Source organism: Cetorhinus maximus, chromosome 15 (genome assembly GCF_964194155.1).
Source record: "Cetorhinus maximus chromosome 15, sCetMax3.hap1.1, whole genome shotgun sequence".
Taxonomy (NCBI): domain Eukaryota; kingdom Metazoa; phylum Chordata; class Chondrichthyes; order Lamniformes; family Cetorhinidae; genus Cetorhinus; species Cetorhinus maximus.
Genome location: NC_135893.1, coordinates 18329137 through 18344060, shown reverse-complemented (window position 1 = coordinate 18344060; position 14924 = coordinate 18329137). Strand labels below are relative to the sequence as shown.

At 47.5% G+C, this 14924-nt stretch overlaps 1 protein-coding gene across 2 annotated transcripts in view; it reads left to right on the top strand.

Moving 5' to 3' along the window:
* Positions 1-14924, top strand: part of LOC144690448 (putative oxidoreductase YteT) — a 264733-nt gene that overhangs the window by 214886 nt on the left and 34923 nt on the right. The gene's annotated exons all lie outside the window — the stretch shown is intronic.

The following is a 14924-nucleotide window of genomic DNA, read 5'->3' as shown; positions in this document are numbered from 1 at the left end:
CATAAATAATATTCTGGCCTCATCCTGATATGAAGTCCCCAAGATGAGATTGCTCTTCAGGATGGTGTGATCTGTCATTCTCAATCATGGATGCGAGCCTATGAGTCAGGTTATCTTTGTGTGCGCAGAGGGAGCTTCAGCAGCACCATCATCTGATCATTGACAAGCACTCATGACCTTGTCTTCATTGGGAGCTTCCCAAGTTCATGTTGAGCATTGCTTTGGCATCTGGGTGTGATGTGGCCCAGTCAGTCTCAACACTGCGTTTAAGGATTTCTTAGTAACATTGTTGATACTAAAGACCATGCAGCAGATGTACTGGAGCTTCATTCTCATCCCATTACAGGCCTCCACATTTTCATCCCAGCAGATTGTGATATGTACGAGGAAGCCTAGGACACTGATGGCACTGTCATGATCAGATAACCATGTTGATTGCCCTTCTGAGAGCTGGCACAGGGATTATGTCAAACCACGCTAGCCAGACCTTCAGGTTCAAACCGGCATCCCCATATGTATTATGCCGGCATCATGAGTCTAGGCACACACCTGTAACATCGCATTTCGTGACTGTCGAGCAGACATTTCAAGAGTCACCAAGTACTAACTAGGTCCATTGCTCTGCGTCATGCAGGTGAGGAGTGAGAATCATTGTGGGAATGTTTAGCCGTAAACGCAGTGATGGGTTAATGCTGCAGGCCGGCATGAAAGGCTAAGATCCCCAATGATTACTTAAACTGTAACCCACACCCAAACCTGACAGTCGTTACATAGAGGTCATTGAAAAGTGCACTTGGTTGGAATGACTCCAAGGCAGTTCATGTTTAAAACCTATAACATCCACAGGGAACAGTCTTCAGTGCAGCAGCATCAAGATAATAAAAAACTTTCTAAAATCTATACTCATGAGGCCACATTATATGATCCTGATGCAAGTCTTACATATGCATTGTCCAGCTACCATGTTCATAGAGCAACTGGCTTTGTTCATGTCGCTTCTGTGGACGTAAAGGTGACTGACTAAGCTGAGATTGAGTGAGGGACACGATAGGATATGCTTGAGGAGGAGGGTATCTGTTACATTCGGATGACCTTGGGACATTGCATCACAAGGAACAGCCATTCACTAGCTGAGGCTTTAAGGCAGAAAAGCAAAACATATTTACAACATGTGTGAAGTATATACAGTGAGTGAACACCCATGCCACCATTGTGCTCTCAGTACTTCTTAATTTTTCTAACTCTGCCGCTACATCTAAGCGCATCACTGACATAGAACCATAGCAAAATTACAGCACAGAAAGAGGTCATTCAACTCATCATGTCTGCATCGGCTGAGAAAGAAAACATTTTTTATAACTAGCTGCCCATTGTAATCCCACCTTCCAGTACCTGTCCGTAGCCTTGCAGGTTACAGCACTTTAGGTGCAGATCCAGGTACCTTTTAAATGAGTTGAGGGTTTCTGCCTCCACCACCAAACCAGGCAGTGAATTCCAAACAAAAACAAAAATAGCTGGAAAAACTCAGCAGGTCTGACAGCATCTGCGGAGAGGAATACTGTTAACGTTTCGAGATTTCATAATGATAATGTTTCAGATTTCCAGTATTCGCAGTATTTCGCTTTTATCTTAGTGAATCCCAAATGCCCGCCACCCTCTGGGTGAAGAAGTTTTTCCTCTTGTCCCCTCTAATCCTTCTACCAATCACCTTAAATCTGTGCCCCCAGGTAATTAACCTCTCTGCTAGGGGAAACAGGGCATCCCTGTCTACTCTATCTAGGCCACTCATAATTTTGTACACCTCAATCAGGTCACCTCTCAGCCTCCTCAGTTCCAAGGAAAACAATCCCAGCCTATACAATCTTTCCTCATAGATGCAATTTTCAAGCTCTGGCAACATTCTTGTAAATCTCTGTACACTCTCCAGAGCAATTACGTCCTTCCTGTAATGTGGTGACCAGAACTATACACAAAATTCCAGCTGTGGCCTAACCAGCGTTTTATACAGTTCCAGCATTACATCCCTGCTTTTGTATTCTATACCTCGTCCAATAAAGGAAAGCATTCCATATGCTTTCTTTACCACCTTATCCACCTGCCCTGCCACCTTCAGGGACCTGTGGACATGCACACCAAGGTCTCTCACTTCCTCTATCCCTCCCAATATCCTCCCATTTAGTGTGCATTCCCTAGCTTTGTTTGCCTTCCCCAGATGCATTACTTCATACACTTCTCTGGATTGAATTCCATCTGCCATTTTTCCTCCCACTCAACCAAACCACTGAAATCATTCTGAAGACAACAGCTATCCTTTTCACTATCAACTACTCAGTCAATTTTTGTGTCACCTGCAAATTTCCCGATCATGCCATCCAAATTTAAGTCCAAATCATTAATATGTACAACAAAACTGCAAGGGCCCCAACACTGAGCCGTGTGGAACGCCACTGGAAACTGCTTTTCATTTGTAAAAACACCCATCGAGCATTACCCTTTGTTTCCTGTTGCTGAGCTAATTTTGGATCCATCTTGTCACAATCCCTGGTATTCCATAGGCTTTTACTTTTTTGAGCAGTCTGCCATGTGGGACCTTGTCAAACGCCTTACTAAAATCCATGTAGACAACACCCAGTGCACTACCCTCATCAATCTTCTTTGTTACTTCGTAAAAAATTTTGATTAAATTAGTAAGACACGACCTTCCCATAACAAAGCCATGCTAACTCTCCCTGATGAATGCATTCCTTTCTAAGTGACAGTTTATCCTGTCTCTCAGAATTGAATCTAATAATTTGCCCAGCACAGAAGTCAGACTGACAAGCCTATAATTATTTGGTCTATCCCTCGAATCCTTTTTAAATAATGGTACAACGTTCACAGACCTCCAATCCCCTAATACCTCACCTGTATCCGCAGCAGAGGTGGAGGCAGCCTGTTGACTGCTGTGACCTGTTGTCTGAGATGACCTTGGTGGTCATCCTCTGGAGGCCTGAGGCTTGGAGAGCCCTGGCTTGATAAGAGTGTCCTACTTGGGGGCAGGTGCATTTTCCTCGGCCTGCTCAGCTGGAGTTGATGGGGTCACAGGCAGATGGGATTTGAAGCTGTTGGACACCTTTGGAGTATCCTGTGTGGAGGCCTTGGGGTGTGCGGCTGACACTTCTCCTCCCAGTGGGTGCCTGAGGCCCTCTCTCTGACTCCTTGAGGAGAAGGGACACCTGGAGGGAGGTCGAGGTGCCCTGGCCCCTCTCCCCTAGCCACTGATGGATCCCACTCATGGCTACAGCAATGGTGTGTAGGTCTGAGTACATATCCAGCAGAAACTACTGGACCAGGGTATCCATGGTGGATGCCACCCTTCCAATGGTGACCTCGATGCACTCGCATGCCGGAGCCATGACATAATTCAGAACATGGGCAGACTCCTTCATCCTTTGTTCTAATCTGGCGATGGTCTCTGACTACCTTGCTTGCTGTTCCCCTGCCTGTCTTTGCAGGTCCAACATTTCTCTGAGGGACAATATTTCTCTGAGGGCCAATATTTCTCTGAGGGCCAATTGCAGAGACTCATCATTGGACTTGGACTCAGCAGGGGCCTGGCCTCCAGCAGTCCTCCAAGTTTCGGAGACCTTGGTTGTCACTGCATCTGCCTTCTGCGGACCTGTTTCTGTACTGTGCTCACCAGATAGTGATCCTGAGCCTATTCTAGAACAGGTCCCACCGAGGTGTGTGTCTCTATGTTGATGGAGGGTGCAGGTGAACACAGTGACGGGTCTTCCTTGGATGCTTCCTCAGGATCCTCCTCCAAGGTTCTCTGGAAACTGGGGCTGATGGGCTGGCTAGCACTGTCCCTGCTCCTTTTCTTGCTGGTGGCTGTGATCGAGAGATGAGATAATTAGCGATTGGCTACACAGTCACCTACATTAAAGAGCACTCACAGTGTCTGCAAGTGGCTGATAACTACTGTATGGACCCTCACTGGCTTGTTGGGTACACTGATCTCGCTGTTGGCACAGGAATAGTTCCTCTCCTTACTAGCCAGCTCTGCCGCCTGATCCTCGAAGGGGGTGAGTGGCCTCAACTCTGACATCCACAGTCTCTCCCACTTGTTGTGGGCGATCTTCTCCTGCGTAAAGACAGATGGATAGACTGAGCAGCACGGATCAGGAGCAGATCATAAGCTTGCAGGCCTGCTGTGTGTGCTGAGTAAGGGCTGAAGAGATGACTTGTGCAGGATATCACAAGAGATGATGATGTTAAAGTGTATGTGAGAGAATCAGTGGTGATGTCCCTCCTGCTGGTAGTGTGTGAGATCCCTGCAGACTGCAACCCAGTGAATGCCTGATGGCCTTATGAGACTGAGAGTTTCAAGTGAGGAGAAGATTGATTTACCCTGGCGAGGCGGATGAGATCATTTATCCTCTTCCTGCACTCCACGGTGGTCCTCTTCTGGGTTCCACATGCACTGACATCCCTGGCTACCTTCTCCCAAGCCGGTGTAGTGAGGTTGTTGGACCACCAGCTTCCATTCCAAGGGTATAGGACCTCCTGCCGGTTCTGGACGGCCTGGAGGAATCTCTCCAGGCACTTGTTGCTAAACTTGGGGGCAGACGGCTTGATTCTTCTGGGGACTTTCACTCACCACAACATGTCCTGGGCTGCAGAGAGTGACTGTATGTGTGGGTGCAATTTAAATATGGTGCCCGGACCTTCAACCCCATGAGGTAATGCTGTGGTGGACGAATCCCAGCCTACCCCGCCATGAGATTCGACGAGTTGCTCGTTCATGCATAAATAATGAGCTGAAAAGCAAACGATCTGGTGTAATAACCCACCCTGCTGCCCAGCAGGAATCACACCGACTTTCCTGCCTGCCACTGCACTTAATCTCCAGAACGGAAAATTTGGCCCTATGTGTGGGAAAGGCTTAAACAAATAAAGTGAAATAAATTAATCAAATTAATAGCACTAATGCTAGGTTGTACACTTTGCTAATTTAGCCTTTGTTAAATGAGGCAGTTGACTTGTTAGTTTGACTGGTTATCAATGTTTGGCTGCTTAATCCAGCTCGCAGTACAGTGTTGTGGCTACTTTGTTCAGTCACACAGTTCAGCAACAACATTTGAAGAACTGCCTGTATCTGTGACTATGTATATGTTGCAACTTGCTTGGGGTCTTTAACAGAACCGAATTATTGACCGTTAAACCAGAAGACTGAGAAAACGGAAACCTCCAGTTCCTCTTTAGAAACTGAGAAATGGACTGAAAACAATATTGCTTGTTCCCTTCTTAAAAAGGCAGTCCATTGGCCAGCAGCTACTCTAAAATCATTTGGAAAGTAATGCTGTGTCAGATGAGGAGATTGCAGTTTCTGCCTATAGTACTGTGTACAAAGCTGTTGACTTTGGACTAATCCTCGATTTCAGATGTTTAGTCATAAGCTGTTTAATTAAGACACTGACTCACATACCAGAGCTATGAATACAGTTAAGCACTGCGAGCTGCACCCCATCTGAGTTCCAGGAAATGGCCATTGACATTAATATATATCTTTCAGGGCCCATGCTGTCTTCCTCACTGAGATCTCCTTAAAACACTTAAGTGAGTTCTTATCCTTTGTGATTTCACCTTATAATTAAGCTCCTCTAGGCTCTTTACTTCCTTTTTCAAGTTCTCTGCCTTCCTACTCTCATTCAACCTCACTTTCCATATAAACTTTCCCTCATTAACTCAGTCTTGAACTCTGAACTCCATGTCCTCTGGCCCTCCACCCATCATGGTAACTTGTCCTCCACTGACTGTTTTAACTGTTCCCTTGCCTCTGTTTTAATGTCCTCATTTCTATATTTACTCACCCCTGATGTTCAGTTCCTTATCTACGAATAATCACCTCTTCAAACCTCTTTGCTCCATGTTCTCCACCATTATCTCCAATTCCAAAAGCATCTTATTATTTCTTTGTTTCTATGATTAAGACAATCCATGTAGCTGCCTCTGTGACTTACTTCCCTTAATCTTCCACTCTGCTCTCAGCACCCCCAGTTCACCACTGGCTACATTTGGATAGATAAGGGAGGATTCATGCAAGGGCAGCGCAATGGAACTGGACAATGGTGAGGTGATAGAAGACGATAGTGTGGTCAACCATTTCAAACACTGCAAAGTAGTCAAATTGCCCTCCACCCACCCCCATCCAAATTTCCTTATCCAACCCTGCTCTGATTCACCCAACACTTGCCATTTCATCTCCATCTCCCACCATGCCCTCTCCGTTGGACCAACCTTCTCTCCACCCAAATGTTGAACACACAACTTCTCCTCTTGGCTCCCAGGTTAGCTGACATTATTAATAGCACTGTGCCTCTGTCTTTCAAAGAATCATTATTTTCATACAATCACCATCTACTACGATATCTCTATCCTTTCTTTCATCTCTAAGGCCTTAGAATTTAATGTCCCTTCACAGTTTCATGCCCAACTCTCTCAAAAGAGTTTGATTTCTTATTACAGCGACAAAACAGCTTTGGCCAGTCATCCTTTTTGATGATGACCATGATGCATTATCCCACTGTATTCATCTCAACAGTTCCGGAGTGTTTGATATGGTCCATGTCGGCCTCTTCCATTATCTCTGCTGTTGTTCAGCTCCATGGAATTGCCCTTGTGTAGTCCAGCTTCCACCTATCTGAACAGTCAGTGCATGCCCATGCATCGCCACCGGCAGAGTTTTCCAGGGATTTATCCTTGGTTTATCTGCTTCCTTATCTACATGATAGTAACAGAATTCATAAGCAAGGTGTCGATGATTCTTTGGCTGGAATTTTCCGCCCCCGTTGATGTCGGATGTCATGGCAGGTGTGAGCAGACAGTATGGCGAGAAGGCCAAAAATTGGTTTTACACCGTCGTGAAACCATTTTGCGATCATCTGTTCCGCCCATCAATAGGCTGGGCCGCCTTTCCCGCCATCTAATGTCGTGAACCTAATTTCAATGCATTTGTGTCTCATTATCTTGCCCGCCCACCTGAATCATCCCCCCACATCAAATTTGTCGCACACATTGGCAGGAAAATACGCCTTGACAAGTGTGACGTGCAGAAGTCAGGACTTACCGTTAGGGCCTTGCTCACATTGCGGACATCCAAGGAGCAGAAGATACTGGAGCCCAACAGTTACTGGACCCTCAGGGAGCACATGCATTGCATGCAAGGTGGATTCTCACAGACATGGCTCCGCCGCAAAGCAGCTCACGGAAGGTGGGAGGTCTCCATTGATGTCTGAGGTCTGCTTCAGGACATCACAGTCTTGGCCATGGGCTGCTACAGTTGATTACCGAGAGGTGGGGAAGGAAGGTCCAGCTGTTAGTAAGAGAGGAAGGTGTACTAATTGAGGGGTTGGGAGGGGGGGAAAATGAAGATGTCAGGGGGTTTGAGGTGGGAGGGGGGATGAGGTTGAGGGGGGAGCAAGGGGGAGGAGGGTGTAATGGGGTAGAATGCGGCAACTGGGGAGATAGGTGTAAGGGGGGAGGAAGGTGTAAGGGAAGGAGCCCAGAGGGGAGAAGGTGTAAGGGGAGAAGGTGTAAGGGAAGGAGTCCTGGGGGGGAGGGAGAAGGAGGAGTGCAGGGAGGAGGGAGGAGAGCGGGGGGGGCGGAAAGGAAGAAGTCCGGTGGAGAAGGGAGCAATGGGGGCATGTCGAGGTGAACATGCAAGAGAGGGTCTTGTGGGAGTGAGCCGAGGGTGGCGTCGAAGGAGGGAATGGTGGGTATGAGAGGGGGTAGAGTGAGCCAGAAGGGTGGGAGGGTGAGGGTGCAATGGTAGTGATAGAAAGGACGGTGTGGATGGTAGGGACTCGGAGGCAGACATGAACCCTGGGGGTGGGAAGGAGGAGGTCAATGTGAATGGGGGTGGGATTCTCAGGAAGGTAGGGAACGTGCACATTCGCCTGCTCATCCTGGAAAGAAAAGGGTTCTGGTTGGTAGTTGACGGTGTGGAGGTGGAAGGTGATGTTAGGGTAGTCAACAGGGATGAGGGAAAGGACATAGGTGAGTGGGAGAAGGGAAAGGATGGGGGAGCTGAGAAGAAATCTTACTACAACCATGTTTTTGAAATTGAAGGTGAGAGGAGCCTCAGGTTGGGCGAGCACAGGTGCCTCATGGGAGTGCGATCAGTGGGTGGGCAGTGATGCAAGTCAGCTCAGATGGACAACTGAAAGAGAACCCCAGCAGGCAGCATTGAAAAGGCTCGGGATGTTGAGATGAGTTAGATGGAGGAAGGATCCGGGTGCGTGGGAGAGTGCTTGCACGAGTCTCCGAAAGGCCCTGCCTCACACACACTTCTTCCTCCAGAATCACGTGGTCCGGCTGTGTGCAGCTGAACTGCTAGTGGGGGGAATGCAGGGGGAGGACTCACAAAGCCTGTAAATGAAGCTGAAAGATACCGTTACACTTTACTCAGTTACTCAGTTTTCAGATTATAAAGTGACAAAATGTGTTCACCCGTGCAACCACTTGAGATCAGAAATTCTTAACTTTTCTAGGCCTACCACTTCTAGGTGCTGCCCTGACATCCACAGGAAGGATAGAGACAGCCTGCGCAATGGTTGATCTTGTTGCCTCTGATGACTTCGGCATGGGTCATCTGGAGAGCCGAGGCCTTGAGGGGCCCGGCTTGCTTTGGCTCTCCTCCTGTGGGCCAGCTGCTCCCTCTGAGGCGACAGAGGACGAGGTTGAGGGATTCACAGGCAAAGGGGACTCGAAGGGAGAGGACAGCCTCTGAGATTACTGAGTGGACGGCCCAGGGATGTCCAGCTGCTACTCCTCTTCCCTTCGGGTGCCCAAGGGCACAAGCCTGATTCCTTGAGGGGAAGGAGCACCTGGAGGGATGTCGAGGTGCCCCGTTTCCCTCCCATGTTGCCATTGCAGGAACTTTTTTTAATTCATTCGCGGGATGTGGGCTTTGCTGACTGGGTCAGCATTTATTGCCCATCCCTAATTGCCCTTGAGAAGGTGGCAGTGAGCTGCTTTCTTGAACCACTGCAGTCCGTGTGGTGTAGGTACACCCACAGTGCTGTTAGGAAGAGAGTTCCAGGATTTTGACCCAGTGACAGTGAAGGAATGGTGATATGTTTCCAAGTTAGGATGGTGAGTGACTTGGAGGGGAAATTCCAGGTGGTGGTGTTCCCATCTATCTGCTGTCCTTATTCTTCTAGATGGCAGTGGTCATGGGTTTGAAAGGTGCTGTCAAAAGATGCTTGGTGACTTCCCACTGCGCAGCTTGTGGTTGGTACACACTGCTGCTACAGTGCATCAGTGGTGGAGGGAGTGAATCTTTGTGAATATGGTGCCAATCGAGCAGGCTGCTTTGTCCTGGACGGTGTCAAGCTTCTTGAGTATTGTGGGAGCTGCACTCATCCAGGCAAGTGGGGAGTATTCCATCACACTCCTGACTTGTGCCTTGTAGTTGGACAGGCTTTGGGGAGTTGGGAGGTGAGTTACGAGTCGCAGGATTCCTAGCCTCTGTCCTCCTTTTGTAGCCACAGTATTTATATGACTAGTCCAGTTCAGTTTCTGGTCAATGGTAACCCCAGGATGTTGATAGTGGGGTATTCAGTGATGGTAATGCCATTGAACATCAAGGGGAGATGGTTGGATTCTCTCTTGTTGGAGATGGCCATTGCCTGGCACTTATGTAGCACGAATGTTACTTGGCACTTGTCAGCCCAAGCCTGGATATTGTCCAGGTGTTGCTGCATTTGGACATGGACTGCTTCAGTATCTGAGGAATCATGAATGGTGCTAAACGTTGTGCAATCATCAGCGAATATCCCCACTTCTGACCTAATGATGGAAGGAACATCATTGATGAAGCAACTGATGATGGTGGGCTGAGGACACTACCCTGACTAACTCCTGCGGTGATGTCCTGGTGCTGAGATCACTGACTTCCAACAACCACAACCATCTTCCTTTGTGCTAGGTATGACTCCAACTAGCAGAGTTTTCCCCTGATTCCCATTGACTCCAGTTTTGCTAGAGCTCCTAGATGTCACACTCGGTCAAATGCTGCCTTGATGTCAAGGGCAGTCACTCTCACCTCACCTCAGGAGTTCAGCTTTTTTGTCCATGTTTGAACCAAGGCTGTAATGATGTCAGGAGCTGAGTGGCCCTGGTTGAACCCAAACTGGGCATCAGTAAGCAGGTTGTTGCTAAGCAAGTGCCACTTGATAGCACTGTTGATGACCCCTTCCATTACTTTACTGATGATCGAGAGTAGACTGATGGGGTGGTAATTGGCCGGGTTGGAATTGTCCTGCTTTTTGTGTACAGGACATACCTGAGCAATTTTCCACATAGCCGGGTAGATGCTAGTGTTGTAGCTCACCCATGGCTACCATGATGAGTGTAGGCCTGCGCACATCTCCATGTTCTGCTGGACCAGTTTCCCCATGATGTTCGCCATCCTCCCTATGGAGACCTCAATGCGTGCACTTGTGGGCACCATTTCATCAGAGAGAAGGCCACTCTGTTGAGGGCTTTCAACAGCTCTGTGTGATTTTCCCCCGCCCTCTGCTGTTTTTCCACAAAGAGTTGGAAGGCTGAATCCAGAGGTCCGTTATCTGACTCGGACCTCCACAGATGCCTCTTCCCCAGCAGCCCTTTGAGTGCCAGAGACCTCAGCTGAACCTGCTTCCTTCTTCTGCAGACACTTTTCCATGCGGTTAGAACCGGATTCTGAACTCGAGTCTGCTCTTGATCTAGGTCCCACCGAGGTGTGTGTGTCTGCGCTGGTGGAGGGTGTGTGTAAGCGCTGTGACAAGTCTTGCGGGCTGCTTATTTCCAGCTCTTCAGTGGAGGATGTGTCCTCTTGGCTGGATATGAGGATGTGGATGAGACTGGCTGGTTAAGGGTGTCGGTCACTTGGCGGAGCTCCCTGTGAACCAAAGCAGAGATAATTAGTGCATGGTAGCAAAGTCAAAAGCAGGAGAGAGAGCACTCACAGTTATGTTGAGAGGGGGATGATCCTCATATGGGTGTTTGCCACCAACCTCATTGTCGCCGCAGGCAAGGTCCACGTTCTCACCAGTCAGCATGATGGCACACTCCTCAAAGCCTATTGTGGACCATTCCATTCCCGGTCTGGGACCTCTCCCTGCAGTTGTGAGCCAGATTCTCCTGTGTGAAAACAGACGGAGAGAGCAGGATGCTTGATACTGCGTGGAATGTTTGTGGTGTGCGGTTGAGGATGCAAGCTCCAGAAGATATGAGCCTGATGGAGATGTGAGGATGTGTATGAGTTAATGGTGTTGTCTCTTGAGGTGTGAGATCCCTGTGGATGTGTGATGGGTTTGTGAGTGTGTGAGTTGAGAGCGTTGAAGTGGTTGACTTACGCTGGTGGAGCGGATGAGAGCATTCATCCTCTTCCTGCACTGGATGGCTGTCCTCTTTTGCAGGGCATTGGCACTGACCACCGCTGCCACGGCCTCCCATGCTGAATTGGTGACTTTGCTTGCTGCTCTTTGCCCAGAGCAGGGGTAGAGTACTTCATGGCAGCCCTCCACTGCATCTAGTCAGCGCTCGAGGGAGGCGTGGCTAAATTTGGGGACAGCATGTTTCCTACATTTTGCAGCCATTAGTTCGCAGCAGCTTCCTATCCCTTGAAGAGTGAAGGGGTGTCCTTTAAGTGTGGCGCTCGGTTTACTGAAGGCCTGAGATGATGGCCGGGTGGGGATAACAGAGGCCACCCTGCCAGCAACCCGGCCTGTTTCTGGGAATGCATTAATAATCCGTCGGGAAGGGGACGATATGGTGTGAAAAGTTGCCAGTGCGGCCGGTGGGTAAAATGTCCTTTTTCCCGCCCACTACCACACTGAGTGCAAACCTGGGACGAGCCCGCCCTTTGTGTCTTCATCTGCTGTCTTAACCGCACAACCAACTCCAGCATCTCTGCCAGATGGCCTGATTCACATTTAGCTATGGAGAGTCACATTCTTCTACAAATAAACATTGGTAAGATTGAAGGTGCAATTGTCACCACTTGTCATAAATTTCAATCTCTGTGTATTGACTCCATCCCCACTGGTCTGTAACATTTCCCGCCCCTCGCCGTTTCCTCATTAAACTCCATTCCATGATCTTGTACATTAGTCTCAATTTTCCAATATCCTTTTTGCTGGCCTCTCACCACCCTACATAAACTCCAACTTGTTCAGAAGGCAACAAGCTATATCATATATAGAACTAAGTCCTACCTGCCATTTACCTCCTTCTTTGCTAACCTCACTTGTGAAACTACATTGGTTCCCTGTCCCCAACACCTTCAATTTTGAATCCTCATCCTTTTTGGCAAATTCCTCCACAGCCTCCCCTGCCTCGTCAACTATTTCCAGCCTTATATACTGTTGTAGGGTGTTGTAAACCATTCAGCAGGTCTTTATGAAGTCTTCATAGTCTTAAGTAGGTTAACTATGTATTTATTTACTACAAGAACTATGTACATATCTACAGTAAAGGGTTCAAGCTGGGAGCTGCCTCCATGCTTGCTTGTGCAAACAGCTGTGTCCAACACTAGACTGATCCCTAGGTGTGGGTCATGTGTTCTCTTACATCACTGTTTGGGTGGTACTGTACTCAGTCCCACGTTAACCCTATATGTGCCAGACCATTATACTACACTCCCCCACCCTCCCACCCCCAAATCTTTATCCAAGTATTTCAAGTTATTCTAGTTTACCCCATGTATTTACATCGTTAACACTACCCCATCTCCTCCCTTCAAGTCTCTGAGTTCATAGGTTCAGGCGTTCTGGAGGTCTTCCATATCTCGTTTGCACTACTTTTGGAGGAATGGTAGGCTCTATCATTGCAGGTAATCTGTTGATTTGAAGGTTGTTCTAGCATCTGGGTATCTTTTTATCCTTTTTAGTCCACTCCTTGGTATTTAACTGCTCTTTGTTGACTCAACAGTTGTGGTGATAGTTGTTTGTTGTTCCATCCCATTTCTTGTGGGGTGGATGAACGTTGTGCTTGTCTCCATGTCGTTTTTCCTCTTCTTCCTTTGTTGTGTGGGTTGTCGTGATGTCCTCTGTGATGGTAGATGACCTTTCCTGTTATGAGGTTGTGGTTTTTTTAGTAAGCTCACCTTTGCATTTGGCTGTGTGGTGTGTTGTGGGCAATGGACGGCTGCTACTTGGTTCCAGCATCGTCTGTGGCACTGTCATGCTGGTTGGGAGTTGCAGCATTTGCTCTGTGTTGCAGTGTTGACCTCATCAACAGTCATCGGAGCTGGAGATTGAGGCTCTTCTGGTTGTTGGTTCCTCTCTTGTCTATCCTTCACTGGAGGTTGTGATAGCCATCTGAGTGGTTGTCTGGCCTGACCAATGAGGGCTTTCCATCACCTGTTACAAAAATGGACAAACCTACAAAGAGAGAAGATGGTTCAGAGCTGCAGTCCCAGTCAGGATACTCCTTCTTGTTTGAGCTCTCAGGAAGTTGCAGTTCCGTGTAATTTATGACAGTGGTTATCTTGACCTCTTCTGCTGTTTTGAGGGGATTCAGGGCTACACAGGCATCTCTGCTTCAGAGAGAAAATGACTGGTTATGGATGACGTGCATCAGCCTGAAGATTTGTTTGCTGCCATACCTTAGTGGTTCCAGAATCATGCCTCTGACTGGAAGTCGGATCCCTCCAGGCCCATAGAGTGGTGTGTGTCTGTTGTTCGTTCAAATGCAGAGGTCTCTCAACCATTGTTCTTTGTCCAATAGGACCGGAACACGGCTCCCGTATCCAATTTAAAGTTTGTGAGATGACCATTAACCAAAATGTCCACATTCCAATACGAAGATCCAGGATCTTTAACCTCGTCCAAGAAGCATGGCTGTGTGTCCTCTTGGTGTGCAGTTTCAATCTCATGAGTTACCTTTGGTTCTTCTGTGCATTTAGATGTTTTGGCCTTGCACAGTTTACTGAAGTTTCCAATTCTGTCATATTGAAAGTATGGGGCTGAAATTGCAGGACATTGATCTCACCTGTGGAGGAGCTCTACTGGTCAGTATTACTTCCCTTGACCTAGAGTGTCCCTGTTTCTGTGCTGTTTCACTAACTGGACTGTGGGGTTTCCTTTGTACCATGGGTTACTTTCTCCTCAATGGACCTGTGCTGCACATGGAGTTCAGACTGCCCAACAATCTGGATAGCTTTCTCCAGGGTTAGATCTTGCTTCGCTTGCAGCAAGTCTGAGTGCTCATCATCCACTACTCCTACAAATATTCTATCACTCTGATAAGTTCAGATTTTAGGTCTTCGTATTCACAGCCTTCAGCCACTTTGTACGGATCATTAATGAATGGGTCAACAAGTTCTCCAGGCTGTTGGACACACTTATTAAGTTTAGCTCTTTCAAGGATTTTGTTACTTCCCAGGTTAAAATAAATATCAAATGATTTTAATACTTCTTCAAATTTAGTAGTTGATTTGTTGATTCCTTGTCTAGCAATAATGTTGTCTGCTATCGAGCCTATTGAATAAAGCCTCAATTATGTGATTGATCTGGGCGTTGGATAAGTCCAAATTGATCTGTAAGAATGGATTTCTGATCCATGGTTAAAAAACTTTAAAGTGCAAGTTCAGCTTTAAGAAGTTGCTGTAATTCAAGATGGCTGTTTATTTGAATACAAAGGGTTTAACCCAAGCTTGCTGGTTTTGGCAGGCTTCCAATGCCATGGCGCTTGCACTCAGCCTTGAAAAAATTTTTAAACAATGGCTGCTTGGATTCACTATCTGCAGACTTCTCCATTTCAGCGCTATGTTTTAGGGTGATGAAAACATTGACCAGCCTTTGCTGGTCTTCAAAGCTGATTCTTTAGTCAAATTCTTCCAAATTAATTAATCAATTAATTTTTTCTTCCAGGAGCAACTCGGACGCCACATGTTC